Here is an 18,452-nt window from a genome sequence, read left to right on the forward strand (position 1 = left end):
AGGGTGTTTGGTACAAGATTGTTAAGCATTTTTAGATGAGCACTGGACAGAGTGACTCAGGCTGCCACTGAACTTCATCCATCTCCTCATTTACACCAGCAAATACTGCTGCCCTCCTGTCTCACAGAATGAAAGGGAAGCATGCAGATTCCTGTGCTATTTACACAGAGAAGTCAGAGGTGTGACAAGACCTTAGAACTGGCATCTTGCCAGGGGAATGCTCTTCCCAGTGACCTAGAAGGAATGGTTCCACAGTACCCTTATCTCTCTCACTTCAGAAATTCGAGGGTGACAAAGTAGCCCTGCAACTTTTAGAGTGGCAGTAGCGGGTAACCCATAATGACTTGGCTTTCAGTAGCAATGGGATTCTTAACTTTTCTAACATTCTGTACTAATGGAAGTCTGTAGTCTAAGAAAAATGCAGCTTTTCTCCAGAAGATAACTGTATCTATCTGTACTGAATTTGGAGCCACTACTTGCATAAAAGTAGTGCAAAGTCTCTTCTAATGCCTTTCTTAATATTCCCTTTATAGTAGCTTTGGAAATTTTTTTACATTTCGATTTTAGTTCCTTCTTTTCACCTCTCCAGCATGGCTAGATTTGCCATGAAATTTCAGGATGATACATTCATCACATTTACAAATTACATATTCCTGGAAATGAACCCATTTCTCCAATAATAACCCTTTAATGGCTTTAATATACCTTGAGCAATGCTATTGACTCATTCAGGACTCAGGCCAGAATCATCAGGGAAAATGGAAGCTACTTATTTAAGTCTTGGATTTGATCTTTGGTATTTTCTACCTTGTGAAAGATGCTCTAGAAATACCAAGCTGCAACAGTATTTGTCTCACAGACTCAACAAAGCAGGAAGATTTTCCAACTTAGTAATACACAAACAGTCAGCCACTGAAGCCAAGCAATACTTTGAAAGATGTAAACATCTGCTACCTACAATTTAAGAGAAGTATTACAATATCTATGTAGTATATATATATATATAAAATACCCCCAGTGCCTAATTGACAAGGAGGACAAGAGTCCTTCCTTGGCTGTAATTCTGCTCTTGTTGAGCAGCACTTTATTTTAGACATGGACCAACTGCAAACAGGAAGATCTTCTGTGACATGCCTATTTTTCTGATTGAGGGTGTCAAAATCTAGTCCAGAAGAAGAAAGTGTTTTATGAAGTTTAACAAGAAAAAAAGAATAAATATTTTTTAAAGAAAAAACCCTCCTGGTTCAGCTATAAAGAAACTTTACTTTTACACAGTATTTTATTTAATTTCTGTACGATGCAGCAGTGATAACATGATTCTATTTATCTTAATTTCATTTTTAATATGGTGTCTAAGCTTCCATTAAATATGGAGGAGATAAACTTCCTTAGTTCCTAAAGCTATAAATTACAGTAGCAAGAGTCATTTAGCTTTTGAAGTTAAAGTTTATATCCTAAATAATTTAAAATAATTTCAGATTTAAATAGGGATTTATAACACAAGCACAGAGTGTGAGATGCCATTCCCAGTCAAAACTTGCAGCATTTGTTCATAACGGCAGAGCCAAGTGGACAGAGTGGTGTAAAATATCTTTGCTCTGTTTTACTAATTACTACACGTCTGCCAAAGATACAAGCAGAGAGATAGGACTTCAAGGGATGTGCTGGTGTTAGACTGCAGAGTCTCTTTCTGAAATTAGTGAACATGAAAGGAATGTGTTACGAGTTCCTATCTACTGTTTATCTGTGAGGACCCAGCAGATAGTGAGCTTGACAGTGAAATTCTAGCCCTGAAACTGATGAAATGCCAAAGTTTCCTTGGTCCCTGGGACCGCTCAGTGTATCTTTTCTTGCTTCATAAGGGAGTGACTGGTATTTGAACACTGATAACAGCAATCTTTCTGGTGGTGCCGAGTTAGAAAAGACATTCCTCAAAAATAAACAGCAGAACACAACTAATTTTTTTTCTCTATGCGAGTGGCAACCCATATAAGCATCAAGTAATACATCAGTTTATGGAGCAGAACAATGAAATTTGTGCAGATCTAAACATCCATTGCAGGATGAGAAAATTTCATTCACTTTGATATGTGTGAAGCAAAGGTGAACATGTCAAATGAGAGTAAATGTGTTGCAAAAACTTTCTATAAACTTACTAGAGCCATATAAAGGTTCCATTTTATGTAAATTTGCACACTTGTGTTCAGGAAAGTTTATGACAACAATACTTAAGCTCCTGTCATGGTTAAAAATATACTCTAAGTAGAAAATTAAATTATATTATTTGCTATATGTAAGTACTGCAATTTAGGTATCTTTACTGTTCTTTGTCTCACTGTATATAAGAAAGAAGATTTTCCTGCTGGGAACTGAAGTTTTTATTCAGTGATTATTACTTGTATGTACTCCTCACCTCCAGCATTTTCTTAAGAGAAATGTTCAACTACCTGTCAGAAGTTACTTTAAATGAGTAAAAAAAAAACCCTGAACAAAACATTAAATAATAAAATTTATTGTGTCCTATCTAGTCATGTAAAAGTAAGTAATATTTTTCCTCAAATGTTTTCATTTTTCTGTCTGAAAAAATGCAGCTTGTTCCCCCAGTAACCAAACTTTTAAATGTTTTATCCATGGCACACTAACCCATGCCCTTGGCATTACATGCAGACCATGTACAGTTGGAGAGAAGATCTAATAAGGATGCCAGGTTAGCAGACTGACTTTAAGGCTTCATGATCCAAAATCCTGAAGGTCTCCTGGGGCCAATGTCATCAGGTTGATCCATCTTTCTGCTGCACACCCAGCTCCTCACCTCCACAGTGAAGTAAAGGGACTCTGGGAAATTGCCAGCATCTCCCTTTTGATTTGCTCACAGAATTTCCCTGGACAGTCAGCTTGTTTCTCTACCTCTCAGGGATGTTGAAAACCACTAGCTGTATCTCAGGGGATCAGTGTTGCTCACCCTTCTTCTATCTGAGGAGGCACCATCTCTGGTCAAGTGCTCATAACATGTTTGTCCCGCACAGAGGGACAAACAGGCCAGCTAGTCCACTTTGCCAATCTGAATATTGATAAATGCACCTCATTTAACTTGTTATGGCAGGTAAAAATGTCACCACTGGTAACATGGAATATGTGTAGGCATTGTCAAATTTGTTTAGATCAAGGATAGTCATAACAGTAGATTGAGATGTCCTCCTGTTTTTCTACATTTTCTTGGAAATGGATGTAAAGGATGATGGTAATGGCAAATATAGGTATAGATTATCTGAAAACCGTCATGTAAGATGCACAAGAAGTTACATATTCATTTCTAACAGCATTTTTTATTAAAAAATGGTCCTGGAAAGTTCTTCCAGCTTGCTTTTGTAAAATATGAATCTAATACTAAAACATTGAGTAAGCGAGTGTATGCTTGACATGCTTAACACTGATTTAAGCTTTTGACTATGTAATGCTGCCCCTCCCCATACCTTGACAAGTACATTTCCATAGGAGAAGTAGAATTAAACAAAAAAAGATATTTTATTTTGTTTAGTTAACTGTAAAATCACATATATGGAGTATTATTTCACTGCAGAACATGCCAGTATCTGACCTTATTGAGCAATGAATGGAAGGCACTGTACTTTGTCACTCTTTTCAATATGCTTCCTTGGGATGATGTCCCTTCTAACTCTTCCAATTTGTCTCTTGATTTTAAGTGTTCAATGCTATTCTATAGAATAGCACTGAAAAATATAGAAAGTGAACAAGGCAATTAGATAGATGTTTTGAAAGCCTCTGGAAGGTGTTTGATAGGTGTTTGAAAGCCTCCATCACCTAAACTGAAGATTGGTTGCTGGTAACTTTTTTTGGAGCATGTGACTCTAAACAAATGAACTTTAATTTGAAAATCAAAATGATAAAGTGAAGCCTGTTAACCTTAGCAAAGCAATAATGGAAATCCTCACTTAGTTTCACTTAATGGTCCCCCTAGTAATAAAACAATTTTTTCCCAAACAAAAACCTGCTTTTAATAAATACTGCTCTGTGTAATGACAGTGTATCATCATGAAGTAAAAATATATCTTTTGGTTGTACGTATCCACCATCATGCCATTTTTATCTAATGTAAAATTCCTTTTCCATACTAACTTCACAGCACAGTAGGTTTTTAGGTCTTTAAGTGGGATTATGTGAATGCAAAAATGATTTGAAGAAAGAAGAAAGAAATATTATTATGGCATGCAAACACATACATACATCTAGGTAGAGTTATACATAAAGTAATGTATGTGAACATATATAATATATAGATACAGCCCCACAGACATCTATGTAGATATTTATTTTTTGTTGTTACAGCTGGAAAGGTTCACAGAGCCAGACAAATATATATGACCAATGGAATTTTTAGCAGCCAGTGATAATATTTCTTCAGATTATGAAACTTTCTTCAAATGCCTAAAAATTAAGCGTTTATCAATGTTAAAAAACCTTAATGACAGAAGAGCACCTTCAAAAAATATCTGTTCATTCATTGGCGAGCATTTATCACTTTCTGTGTAATGCAAAGCTTATCCACTGGCAGTCTCAACAATGTTTCCTGACAAAAAGCACAGCCTTTAAGCATTTATGATTTTGTTATGTGTCTTCCTCCTCATCTTAACTGACCTGTAGGTGAAAATATCAGCAATTTATGTCCATATGGGACAAGATAAATTTAATGCACTGAAGTCTATTTTTCTATTTGAAACTGAATTTCTAAAGTAAGGTCACAACTTATATTTCTAAATGCGCTATCAATATGTTTATATTTCTAAGCAAATTTATTAAAACATTTACTTTGCCATTTGGGTGTATGACAAGTATTTTATTGTTAAACTACAGAGCTAGAGATAATTGTTGACTTAAATGGACTTTATGTATGAAAATTACTATTCTTTCAGAAAAGATTATTTGCAGAAAAATGCCCCAAGGAAAACCAAGAAACCAAACAAAAAAAACCCCACCAAAAACCTCCAAGAAATATCTGAATCTTAGAGCCCTTGACCAAAATGAAGCTTTTCTTCCTGGTGGAATATACTCAATATTTAACACATCTGAGGACAAACCTGTAAGTGATTGATATTTTCCTTTTATAAATATAATATTTCCTGTCTGTGCTGATCAAACAGTAGTATTAGTTTAAATTTACAATTAAAGAGGTGTATAAATCTATTCACTGCAGCAAGCTCTACTTCTAAAGCATGAAGTTCCATGATTCTTCTGAAAGGAATCTCCTCTATAGAAAAAGGTGTTTAAATGGTACTGTTTGATAATATTTTTATATACTCTACCAATTTTCAACATTTCCCAAAGGAATTATGATTTCAAAAACAAAAGTATTTCAAGAGGAGGAAAATTAATCATTTTTGCATAGCATCCATATCTCAAATTATTAATTATCCTTGCTACTTTATTTTCCCACTTGCTGTCTTTGAACAGATAGTCCCAAATCTGACTGTTACTTACGCCATGGTTTTGTGGACCCTCTTTCCCCAGTTCTATGTGCAGTCCAGAGGGCTCATCAAGGTGCAAGTGTGTCTAAGTGATGTAGCAATTGTGAGTTGACATAAGTGGGGTCGGCACTTTCAGGCATAGTTTTTCCACAGTGGTTACACAGTCAGAATTTGCTTAGTGCTAATTTGTTGCCTGGTAGAAGTGCAAGTGTGATGTGTGGAAAAAAACTTCCGTTACTTGGTGGAAATTCTAGAATGTTTTCCCTTTAAGGACATTAATATCTGCTAACTGGAGAGATGCAAATTGCTTTCTGAGTCACTGCTCTCACCATCAGTGAAGTCAAAGGTCTTCAGGGAATCATTATTTTTTAAGTGCTCACTTAGTGCTTCTGTTTAGTACAATTGACATAGCCTGTCTCCCTTTCAAGCATCTCCAGAAGTAAAAGAAACTCAATATGTGAGTCAAGAAGGAGGACTAATTTTCTCTCAGGTTATTCCTTATATAAATGTAATTGTGCAGACTGTCATTAAACTCTCCAATCTGCTCACAGCAGATTCTGAGTTTTCCTAAGATAAAGTACCTAAATTTAAAAAGATGTTGAAAAAATAGGCAGGAGAGAATTGATAGAACTATGAGCGTATTTCTGGAAAGAGGCAGACGAACATTCCATCCTCTCTCACACTCTTGGTACTTTTCACTTCAGATCTGCATTCACGGAAAATAATCTCTGCTTTGGAAGAGCAAATGGTTCTTTGCTCTTGCTCTGGTTGAGAACTCCCAACTTCAAATGCTGCTTTGCACATCTCCATTCAGAGGAATACCAGTCAGCAAAAGCAAGCATGGGAACATGGTTCTGTCCTCACCTGCTCAGCGGCTTCCTGGCAGTAGCAGCAAAAAAGGACAAAGGTGCTTTGACTCACAGCAGGCAAGGGACAAAAATGTGCAACTGAGCCATAATGTGGCAAAGTGACACTGCCCCTTTTGCCCTCTGACACCTCCTTCTCCTTAAAAAGAGAGTGTGAAACAGTGATGTAGGAGGCAGGCTAACACAGCAGAGAGAAAATGCCTCCACAGAAGTCTCTCTAGAGAGATGCAAGGTCTCCTGAGGGTGGTTTGACCCCACCCTAAGGCAAGGAGATAAAGTGCCTCTGGAGATGCATTTCCCTCTCTGTCTTCACAGCATGTCTAAATGACTGCTCTGCATCATTTGCCTGAGTAAAATTACTTATGTGAGGTGAGATGAACTCCATATTTGCTGTTGAGTCAGTTTAGGGCTTTCAGTGTTTGTTCACCACCTTTACTTCCAGATTGTCATGTAAAAGAATTCCAGAGCATATTTTAGTATTATTTATTTCCCATTTAATCATACACCGTGGGAGAAAATGAACTTAGCTTTATTGCTCTCAGCAGCAGCAACAGTAGACATTAAAATGATAATATATCCATTTTCTGAGGCAAAGAAAAGTTGTGGACAGCTAGCTATTAAAAATATTTCAGAAGACAATAATTCTCCTAGGGAACCTTGAAATGGCCATAATTACCAGTCATAGATTAGGATTTAAGAAAACTTCTCTGCTGTTCCCAACCCCTGAGACTGGAAAATTATTTTCCCTTCCATATTTGTACTAGTTATTAGAGAAAGATAAGAAAATATGAAGCAAAGTAAACATAATGAAATCTCAGGTTGCAAAGAAAAGCAAAATTAAACAGATTCTTTAGAGAAGATGTCAGCTTTTTCTCACAAGAAAAATAGTTTGGGATATAAAATACAACCTGAGCACTAGGGAAACTGGTCTGACATTTCCTGCTCTGTCAGAGATCTTCCGTTTGACTCTGGAGAAGTTCCTTGCATACAATTTACCACTGTCACAACATTTGGCATTTTATTACAACATAAAGTTTTTCAGTCTTACTGATTATTGTAGAATTTAATAATTTATTGAAAAAAATAAAGTAGTTTATAAACTTAAGGATTGCTTACAACTATTTTACCCTTTTGATTTTCAAGCCATTTTCAACATTATTAGTACTATTGTCTTTGTTAATAGTAATAGTATTATTACTAAGACATGCCATTAACAAATTTGACCATTTTAAGTAATATCTTTGGGTAAGGATAATTATTTTTTGGATTTTGCTCATTTTCTTCTTTTATTAATTGGTATAGTTTAAAACTGTAAAGTCAGGGAGAGATACAGATACAAGTACAGATACCATGGAAGTTAATAGGAGTCCTTTTGTGTTTGAGCAGAAAGTTAAAAAAGGCTGACCCTTTGGGGGCATTTATTTATCACAATTATTTGTTTCAGAGTGAAAATGCTGCAGAAGTGCAATATTCCTGTTGAGAGACATTCACAAAATGCCTAGTTAATAAGGAGGACAGAGCATAGCACTTTCAGCATCATGTGTTTTTTAACTTGGAGCTGGTAGCAAACAGAACCCGTTGCTGCTTGGCTTTGCTTGTCAAAAAAGGAAAAGATGTGGTATCATTAGTATTTACTCTTGGCCACTGAATCATCACACATCATGAAAACAGAGCACCTGACCACCCTCACTCAGCTTAGATGAGACATGCTCTCCTGAGTCATGCTCTAAGGATTGGTTAGTGCTTGCTTGGACTGCCATTTCCAATGTGGCAAGATCTCTCTCCTGACCTTTTAACTGAGTTATTTTTTTTTCTTCTACATGGTTCCCAGCTTATATTGTCTGTTTGATCAGAGTTTCTCTTGCTTTATCTTTCAGGATTCTTTGACCTATAATGTATATAAATATTTAGTTATAACGGGAATCTATCTTGCGGGTACTGTCTCATTTAGGCCCAGATATCTTGCATTCTCTTGATGACAAGAGTTCAAGTTTATTTCATCAGCAAGAGGTCAGCTATCATAACCAAATGGGCTGATGTCCATTAGCCTCATTGTGTCACTCCCAACTCCTTGTTGTCCCAGTTTGTCAGTAGTGATAGCCTGGGATGGTTATCTGCCTGCTTTTCCAGCAGCAAGTCTTCTGTATTGCTCTTGGATTTTCTCCTGAGTCAGAGGCCACTTGTCCTGTCTTTCTGGGACTATTCAGGAAGCCTCTGAGGAATCTGTCAGCTAAAGATCACCCAAACTTTTATGTAATTAATATTCATGTATACAGAGGTAAGTGATTGGGCAAATGCCTGTTTTCATTTAAATCAGTAGAAAATCTCCACGGCTTCACTGTCAGAGGAGACAGACAGCCAATTCACCATTACTAGCTGTGTGAATAGCCCAGCTCCCCAGGCAGCCCTGGTCCCCAGGCTGGGATGGGAATAATGGTGCAGAGGCAGAGACAGCATATACGCAGGAATGTCCTCACAGACCCAGTGCAGTGAGGCTCCTGCCTTCCTATGGCCATTTCCACTGCCCCTCAAGAGCAGAACAGTGGAAGTGCAGCAGCAAAGTAGTCCTTGACCATCCATGGGCCCACCTTGGCCTCCCATTACCTATTTCCATCCAAGGTGTGATGCTTTGTAGGTTATGTGGCATCTCTCCCGTGGCGGTGACCAAGCCACAGGGCTGGGGTCCCAGCAAGGATCCTTTTGGCCGTGTGACTTATGCTCCTGTTCAGGGCCCTGCAGGGTGCTGTGTAGCCCAGGGGTAGGGTCCTGAAGATTTTCTCACAGATACAGCTCTTCCTCATGCAAACTGCCAATGTTTACGGCCTCATGGTCTCTTGGTCTTTCTTTAATTGCTGGCTTCTCATTATTGGAGGCATGTGTTCACCTCTTTCTCTCTCTCACAGACTGACAAAGTAAAGATTCCCTGTGCCCTTTGAAAATAATGAATATGGACACCATCCACTCTTGGTTTTTGAGTTTATGTAATACTTCATCACCGCACTTAGAGGGCTGAAATTAGCCAGCAGTTATTGTTTGCATTATTACGGGCAGCCCACAGCTAGGGAGTCAGTATGTGGTAGCCAAAGTATGCACTTTGCCACCAATCACAGGTGGTGACAATACAGTGTACACTTCGCTGCCTGCTGTCATCACTCTCAACAAGACATTTCAGTGGTGTTGAGCTTTGAAATCAGATTTCAAGGCGACAAGAGCCCTCAGGACTGTGGAATTTAAAGTCAGTCTTTATCTTCAAAGCAGCCTATACAGCTAATGTGCCATATTTGTGTTTACTCTAGTGCTACATCTGTAATCCTTAAGATTTGCCAAACTGATCGCAAGGTAGCCACAGGGGAAGGGAAAAGGAAAGAGAACAGATAGATTTAATCAGGGCTGTATTTCCAATGTGTTGTCTATTAAAAACAAGTTTGCCTTTGCTACGTGAGGACTGCAACACGGCAGATCTGCCTAGTGCTCTTGTGGCACTGACATGTTGAAAGCCACATCACAGGCACGTCAGTTCCCTGTCTCCACAGGGGAGAGGCTTCTTTCTTCAAATATCCTCTCCTGCTTTTTGCTGTGTTGGTTTTGAAGGCTTTCACCTCTTCTGTTGCTATTTTCAAAGGCTGGGAGGAAAGATAAGGTTACAAGGCAGTGTGGAGATGGTTACATGGTCTAGTCCTTGGTGAATGTGCAGTGGCACATAGAAAAGGGAAGGGAAGGGAAGGGAAGGGAAGGGAAGGGAAGGGAAGGGAAGGGAAGGGAAGGGAAGGGAAGGGAAGGGAAGGGAAGGGAAGGGAAGAAATTTTGGAATTAATCTTTAATTTCACTTGTAAGAATTCATACCCATAATTGAATCACACAATATTTGTGAAAGAAGTAACTTCAAAAGAAGGACACTTCTTTAAAGGAGTGTCCTGGTTCCTTGTAGGCATTTGTATGGTACAATCTACATTTGCTTTCACTATATAGTGCATTATGTACCCCATGGTTGGATCTAGCCCGCTAAAGTGTAGTGGTGCTCATGGAGAGTCCAGGTTTGCCTCTCTCAAAATAAGATCACTCTAAGATCTATCCATCTTAGAGAAACCATAGGCTCAAATTTTCCCCCCGATCTGATTTATTATTTGCAGTTTGTTTCCAATTTCCACTGATAATTTTTGATCTGCACTTTTTTCCCCTCTCCCATCTTTTGGATTTGAAATTCTGAAAATAAAAATTTGAGGTGGGGTCTTTCAGCTGGTCATTTGGTTTATTTTTGTGACCTGGTTGGATGAGGTAAGTTGTCTAGGTTTGTATTTCTTGTGGATATAGCCTCATTGTAAGTTAGATACCATGGTGGGACAGAGCAGCAAAGCTGATCTCAGGGTGCTCAGCAGTTGGAGGACCCAACTGCTCTGCCCTCCATAGTTATAATGCTTCAGTCAATGAGGACATCATCAGGAGATCTCACTGCCACTGGATTTTACCCACATATCACTGAGGCCAGAAGGATTTATCTATGAGCAGAAGTAGTAAAAATTGAACTTTAAACATAAATGAATGTCTACATTTAATTGGGAAATTAGCCAGGGGCCATGCCACTGAAGAGAAGAGCCTGGGCTGTTAATGATGCAGCAAGACAGAAAAAGGTAGTCAGCGGTTGCCAAAAATTTTACTGGGGAAAATGCGCAAAAATCCCCTTAATCTGAAAGTGCCTCAGCACTCTGGCAATGATATTAAACACAGAGCAGCAAATTGTTGTCCTTCACTTATCTCTGCTTCTAATTCAGTCATTTCATTTACTGTGTATTTGTGTACTGAGCATTTTTATGGGGATCTGCAGGATTTAACTGTTACTGGTTTGGCTGCTGCACTTAATGTCATGCAGCAGCACCACACACATGGGAATAATTTTAGATATGCTTTTTTTATACAAGTGGAAATGGATTTTCTCTTTGCTTTGTCATAATCTGGGGTAACTCTGAAATACCAAGATAACTGGTGCTTAAGGAAGAAGTCAATTCCTCTATTACCCTCAAGCAGAGTCTGTGCTCTGTGGTGGCTACTGGGGCACCCGGTTTGTCTTCAGACAGCAGACAGCAACACAGGGTCTTGTCTTCAGTCTCCTCCAGAATCAGAATTAGGTCATGCTTTCAGAGCATGGTCATCATTCTCTTGTTTAATGTCATAGTATACCTGCTTTTTGTTTGCCTTAGTCAATAAAGCAGCCCTGGCAGCAGATCACCTATGTTGACCTGCTCTGCAGTGGTCAGAGCCAGCACTTCCTTGTAAGTGACCCTGAAGTGGAGGACAAATAGTGATAAGAAAACCTGTGTGCCAGTTTTGAAAGGTTGAGGAGACATTTTCACAAAGTCTCAGATTTTGTTAGTGATATAAATAACAGCAGAGTTAGGTCAGCAGAGAGTCAAAATGAAACTCAGACTTCACCTTTCTGATCAGCAAAAGGAGGCCATTTTCTCTTTGCACATGCCTTTCTAATTGGGTCCTGTGTGAGCCTGCCTCTGGCCACCAACAACCTCATCACCACAGCCTCTGATCACTCTTCATTGCCTTCCAGTGTCCTCTGGTGTCTGCACCTCAGCACAGAGCCTCTCTGCAAAGTACCCTGAGCAAATCTGGGATAAGTATGCTAACTGCAGCCTTGGAGAACTGATGGACTTAAAAAATATGTATCTCAGATTCTCTAATGCCAAGGTAAACTTTCACTTCCTATTAATAGATTTTACCTGCCCGAAGTCAGTGTGAGTTTGCTATTGACTTTAGTGTGAGACGAATTTTATGCCATTTGTGTTCAGCTTCTGCCCTACTCAAAACCTCCTTGGAAATAGGTAGTCCTGAGATACAAAGAGGCATGTGAAAACAGAAAAAAATTATTTATTTGAGAAGAAACAGAGAATGACTCAGAAATTGCACTAATTAATAGAAATGCCACATGACCTTTAATGAAAATTTTCCTTAGAGAGTGTTTTTTTTTTTTTTCAAAAAGGCAGGTCTCACCTGTGAGAAGCACATGGGCACTGTCTGGCTAAAGGGGAAATTGTTAGTAGGAATCCCTCAGCCAAACACACCAGTACAGATGCTCCCAAAACTGCTACATCTGCTTCTTTGAAAAACGCTTCTTCCACATCCTCTGCTATGGTGCCAATGTGCACTCTTGGGAAATGGATAAAAGCACACTCCAGATTTTCACATGCCAAAGTAGGAATAATGATTTACTAATTAATCCCTCCTTAACAAAACAACAGAATACTTGAAGAAAAGAAAAAACAGTAAACACTGTTAGGATTTTCTGCAACACCAGAGAAAAATGGGAACCATTCTAAAATTAGGTACGTATGTGCAAGAGGAACAATATTCTGCAGCATTGCCCAAGATACTCATGAGATGAGCCTTTCTTTAATTGAGATTTGTCTCACGCATGTAACCTATTAAAGAAAAAAAAAATGAACTCAACACAAAAAATTGCTTCTTAACACTGTGTTTATGTGTGTCCCATTATTAAAAAATTGGTCAAGACTTACATTATCAATAAAAAAAATGCAACCTTTATAATCCTTCTAGGGTCAGTGATGACAATCAACAAAAACTAGCGCTGGTTGTGCAAATTGAGGGCCTGGAGGCATTGAACTTGCTCAGTCAAGTTTCTCTTCAGACTTCAAAGTATTCTGGAGAGCAGAATACATGCAACAAGGCTGTTTGGGTCAGGGCTTCTTTTCAGTATTCATTTTCTGTCCTTTTACTGGCTGATTTCCAATACATGGGCCACCATCTTGGAACCTAAGCACAGACTGCAGAAAACAAGCCATGCAACCATTGCTTGTTTTGGTGCAAAAATAATGAATTTAGTCTGTGGAAAAGAAAAGGGGAGCCTGCTTGTAGCAGCATCTCACCCTATCCTGCACAGAAGGAACAAAACAGTCATCCATCTTCTTCTAACATATATAATTTATAATATGTTTATGCTTTTTTTTTTCTGACAACTTTAATAAGTAATTGCCTTACAGTCTTGAACAGAAAAAAATACTACAGTTCTGGGCTCAGGTTTAACCCCATCCTTCCAGCTTTGCTGTGACAACTTTTTTGGGAGAGAGGGACCACTTGGGATATTCCTGTCCATCATGCTGTTGTTGACATCCCTACCTGATGACAAAGAAACCACCCACCATCGCAGGCCTCTCTGCATACAAAAATTACTGGCCTATCCATCAGTCCGGTGGAGAGGGCTGACAAGACATACTACACTCAAATGTAAAACACATGGCTGCAAAACACTTAGTTTCCTGGCAATAATTAAGAATGCTACTTGGCAGGTTGGCAGCCACATAAAACAACAGTTAGTCAGCTTTAAATTTATTGCTTTCCCAGCTTATTGAAATGAAACCCATATTATAAACGTATGTACGAAACGAGGCCTCAGATGATGAAACGACATGCACATAAAGTCAAGGCAGAAGTAAATTGTCTCAGGAGAGCTTTAAAAATTGCTGTGTCCTAAAGCAAGTAGAGAGAAGTACACTTTCTGGGGTGACCCACCTGGAAACTCACCTGACTCTCCCAGCTTGCTGCCATCAGAGCAGACAAAATATCAAAAGCTTCAAAATGCTTGCTAATTTTTGTGCAAAACAAAATGGAGAAAAGCTAATTGCCATTAAGTTTGCTTTCTCTTTTACAATTATCTAGGGAAAGCTGCCTTGTGTGGGATATATACATGGAGGCAACCTTATTACACCATTTGCAATTACTGTAAATGAAATAAAACTGCTGCTGGCCACGTTCCTGATGTCTCTGTGCCATTTTTTCAGGCTGGTGTAGCAGCCCAGCCCAGCATCACTGTCCTGGTGATCCCCATGATCATAACCCTTTCCCTTTGCTGATCCCTGAGCAGGCATCAGCTCTGACCTCCCACAGCCTCCATCCTTGTTGGTGGCCCAAACAGCTTGGTCTCTGACCATCCCACTTCATGAGCCAAGCTCTCCATTCCTCAGCTTGCCTTAGAAAACTCTCATCCACCTTGACTTTTTTTTGTGAACTTCTGGGAATGAACACAGGCTGCCAGAGAAGGGGACAGTGGCTTCTCCTGCATCATTTGTGAGCCCATGGCTGTCCTACACCTGAGGGCTGCATGGCATTCCCTGACTTCAAACACTGGAGGGACCCCATACTACTCTGGGAGTCCAGGCAGTGGATTCAACTGCAGCACAACAGTGTTATACATTTGTTTCCTGCTGAAAAACTAAAAAAACCCAGGGAAATTACAATTATCTAGTGCCTGCTTTTTAGGGCCCCGAAATTATTTCAAAATTTAGATCCAAATCCCATAAACACATTGCCATATGACTCACTTGACTTGCATGAAGCAACACTTGCCGGCTCTCTTTGAGGTTTCTTGTAAAGAAAAGCTGTACATGTGCTAAAGTGTTTGCAGAATCAGCTCCTTGGAGCTAAATTCTGACTTTGAATAGTTCCACTGCTCTTTCTACAGTCACTGGCCTCCTGGGGATGTTTAGGCTTCTTCTAGGGTGGAAGAGTTATGGGTGTTTGTGCTGCAGTAAGCCAGTACTGCAGTTTTCTGCTCTAAGACCTTCCCTCTGTCCTGATAAGAGGATCAGAACAAATCTGCCTGAACCAAGACTGACTTTTCACTGGTGAGTGACAGTTCCCAAGGGATTCACTGAGGTGCCATAACCTTAAGGATACTGAAATCAAAGGTAATCTGCTACCCAGAAACTACATTAAGAGTGTGTCTGATCATCTGTTCACAAGTTCTTGGCAGATTTTCCAATGGAGAAGGTAGCTGATTTACTTAGACCTTAACATATGTTCCTAGGAATGGCACATTGAATTTTTCCTGAAGACCTGCTGCATATGGCTTGGTACAGCCAAGAACCCATATAATCATATATGCTCAGTTAGTTTTGCTACTAGACTTAGACTTAGTTTTTGTTTGTTTGTTTGTTTGTTTTTTGGAGTTTTCCAGTTTGGTTGGGTTTTTTTGAGTTTTGTTGGTTGGTTGGTTTGGTTTGGGTTTCTTTTTCGTGTGTGTGGCTTTTTGTTTGTTTGTTTGTGGTCATTTTTTGTTTGTTTTTATTTTTATTTTTGGAGTTTTTTTGAGTTTATTTTTTTTTTACTGAAAAAATCCTCACCTATGCTGGAATTTAAATGAAGCCTTCATGCACATTTGTAAGAATTACATGTGTCTAAATTCTGGGCACATTTTAAAAAGCTAAAAAAAATCAGATTTTGAAAATTGTCATCTAAGTATCCTTTTCTGGACATTATGTTAGTGTTCTCCTAAAACATTATCTTACTGACAATGTAAACATCTAGGTATACATGATAAGCATAAAATGACAAGGAAGAGAGCAAATAGTGTCTCCATGTGAAGAGGAGATACCTTAGCAGTCATGTGTTAGATGGAAAGGAGTAGGTGCAGGAACAGCAGGGAAGAGATGGATATGCAGGGAAATGACAGAAAGAGGGCTAAGCACTAAAGAAGCCAAAGGAAAAATTGAAGAATAGAGAAGAGGCAAGATGAAAAGGATAAAAAGAGAAAGAGAAAGTGAAAGAGAAAGAGAGAAAGCAGAGGAAGATAACATAAGGTAAGAAGAAAGTGGAAAGGGAAGAAGAAAAAACATCCTGAGGCTGGTCAAAAGGAAAAGGATAATAGAAAATTAATTTTAAAAAATAGAAAAGGGGTAAAAATAGTGTAAGTCAGTAAATTGTAAATTGATGTGCTTTTTTTTTTTTTTTTTCCTTTTAAAGTAAGCTTAATTCCAGGGTGTAAAAGTAAATTAAAAAGCACACAAGTATTTTCTAGGGATGCATATATATACATTTCTATATAGATAGATGCACTTGCACACAAATGGACATCTTGAGCAGCCTATAAAACTGTGCCACAATCCCCTCCAAAAAACCACAACTGAAAACTTTGCACAAGCACACATGGCTGTGGTAAATGGAGCCTAGTTGTGATAGACGGCTCTTGGTTGCTTAAAGATATTGCCCAGACAGCTTTCATCCTTTCTAGCTAGCCTGCTACAGCAGGAAAAGCACAAGAAAAAGGACAACAAAGTCCAGAGGCAAAAGGTTTGCCCAGAGGTAATCATATTGGCATAGGAAGGAGAGAACAAAAATAGTTGTGGCGTAATTATTAAATTATCTACCTGGAAAGAAGAATGAAATAAGGCAGAAGAATGAACAAAGAAATTTTGGGGTATATAACAAAACTACCCTTCTATGCTATATACAAAGAAACACAGGAAAAGATTGCTGATAAATCGTTCAGGAAGACATTGCTTTGGGCTGGTACATAGACCCATCTGTTTAGATGTTAAAAAAAAAAGCTCTCCTGCCTCCAAATCCACCATGAAATCCAAACCTCTCCTGCCCCCAAACCCACCATGAAAAAAAAATGGAGAAGGAGAGAAATAAAGGAAATCAAAGCACTACAAAACCAGACAATTTTCCCCCTTCTTTTTGGTAAACTTGTGCTTAGGTGAAGCACAAGACATTTGCTAATATAATGACTGCATTTCCATTGCAACTCCCTGCTTTGATTTGTAAAGATCTTTTTTCTGTTTGGGCACTTTGGTCTGAAATTTACCCCGTACTCTGAAGTACACCCCCTTCACTTACGAAATAAAAAGTTAAATCTTTCTGATATTTCTGAGGAAAGGTGTTGAAGCAATACTAAAAACTAGGCTAAATTAAATTTTTAAAAAGTTGACACATTTTTCCCATTTCTAAATACTAGGACTTGTACGTATGTGTGCTACTGAGTTGTGCATTTAGGTTTCTTTAGTAAAAATTGTCCAATGTAGACACTACATTTTAATTTTGTGAACTTTTTGAGTGGATTTTTTTTCTAAAACTCTTCCTATGGAGATGGGGTGCATATCTTCCCTGCCTCCTGAAATTTCTGAATTTCCCCCATCTAATAGAGAGTCAGCGTCTGCTTTCTGGCAAGTTTCCAGCTGCCAACTGAAGTTCCAGTCAGTAATGGCATTCTCTTATAAAATGTCAAGTGTAGAAGTTTTATGATGTACTGTATACATGTGCTACTAAAAATTTGCAGCAGGGCAAGTCATTTGTAATGAACTTTTTTCACTTGTGAATTATCTGCAGACAGACTGACTTTTTTTCCCCCTAATCTGATTTATTATTTGCAGTTTGTTTCCAATTTCCACTGGTAATTTTTGATCTGCACTTTTTTCCCCTCCCCCATCTTTTAGATTTGAAATTCTGAAAATAAAAATTTGAAGTGGGGTCTTTCAGCTGGTTATTTGGTTTATTTTTGTGACCTGGTTGGATGAGGTAAGTTGTCTAGGTTTGTATTTCTTGTGCATATAGCCTCATTGCAAGTTAGATACTATGTTTTTATATGTTAGAAAATTTGCTTCCATCGAAGAAAAGACAAAAAGCACAACACAGGCTAATCAAAACTTGTGCTCAGGTTTAAAAACGTGTTTGTGCTTTGTTGCAAATACAGACAGATTTTTTTTTCTAAATTGTCACAGACTTTGGGCCAACTAAATACAATAGATGGTGATATTTGCTGTGATGAAATGCAGGGACAGATGTCAGAGGAGAAGCTGCAGAAAGATCCTGTTTGCTAGAGTTACAGCATCTCTCATAAAGATGGCCTCTAAACTACTGTGGCTTTTTTGGATGTTTACATTTGTTCTTGATCTGTGACGGTGAGAGCAGAGGATGTGGGAACAGTCAGTTTCCACTTTTGTGGGGGTGGCTGCTTTTGGTGGGGTCTAACATGGCATCTACACCAGCACCAGGGGTGCAGGACAGCTGCGGGGTGGTCGTTGGCTGGGGATGCAAAAGCAAGGCAGAGATCACAAACGGCGTCCTGTGTTCCTGGACATCAGGCAAGTGTTTAATGTCGAGGCATGTTTTATGTCAATCAAACACATAAACCACTGTTACTGTTACTGGGACTGCATGAGCCCATAAAGATGCACTTTTAAACCTTTAAAAGTAAGGGTCCGTAATTACATTTCATAGAACCCTCCAGGTCCCAGGGGTGCCTTTCTGCTTTTAAGATACCCAAGGTGGATGAGGTAAAGGAGAAAAAAAAAAAAATCTTCCT

The sequence above is a fragment of the Lonchura striata genome, chromosome 3 (assembly GCF_046129695.1).
Source record: "Lonchura striata isolate bLonStr1 chromosome 3, bLonStr1.mat, whole genome shotgun sequence".
Classification (NCBI taxonomy): domain Eukaryota; kingdom Metazoa; phylum Chordata; class Aves; order Passeriformes; family Estrildidae; genus Lonchura; species Lonchura striata.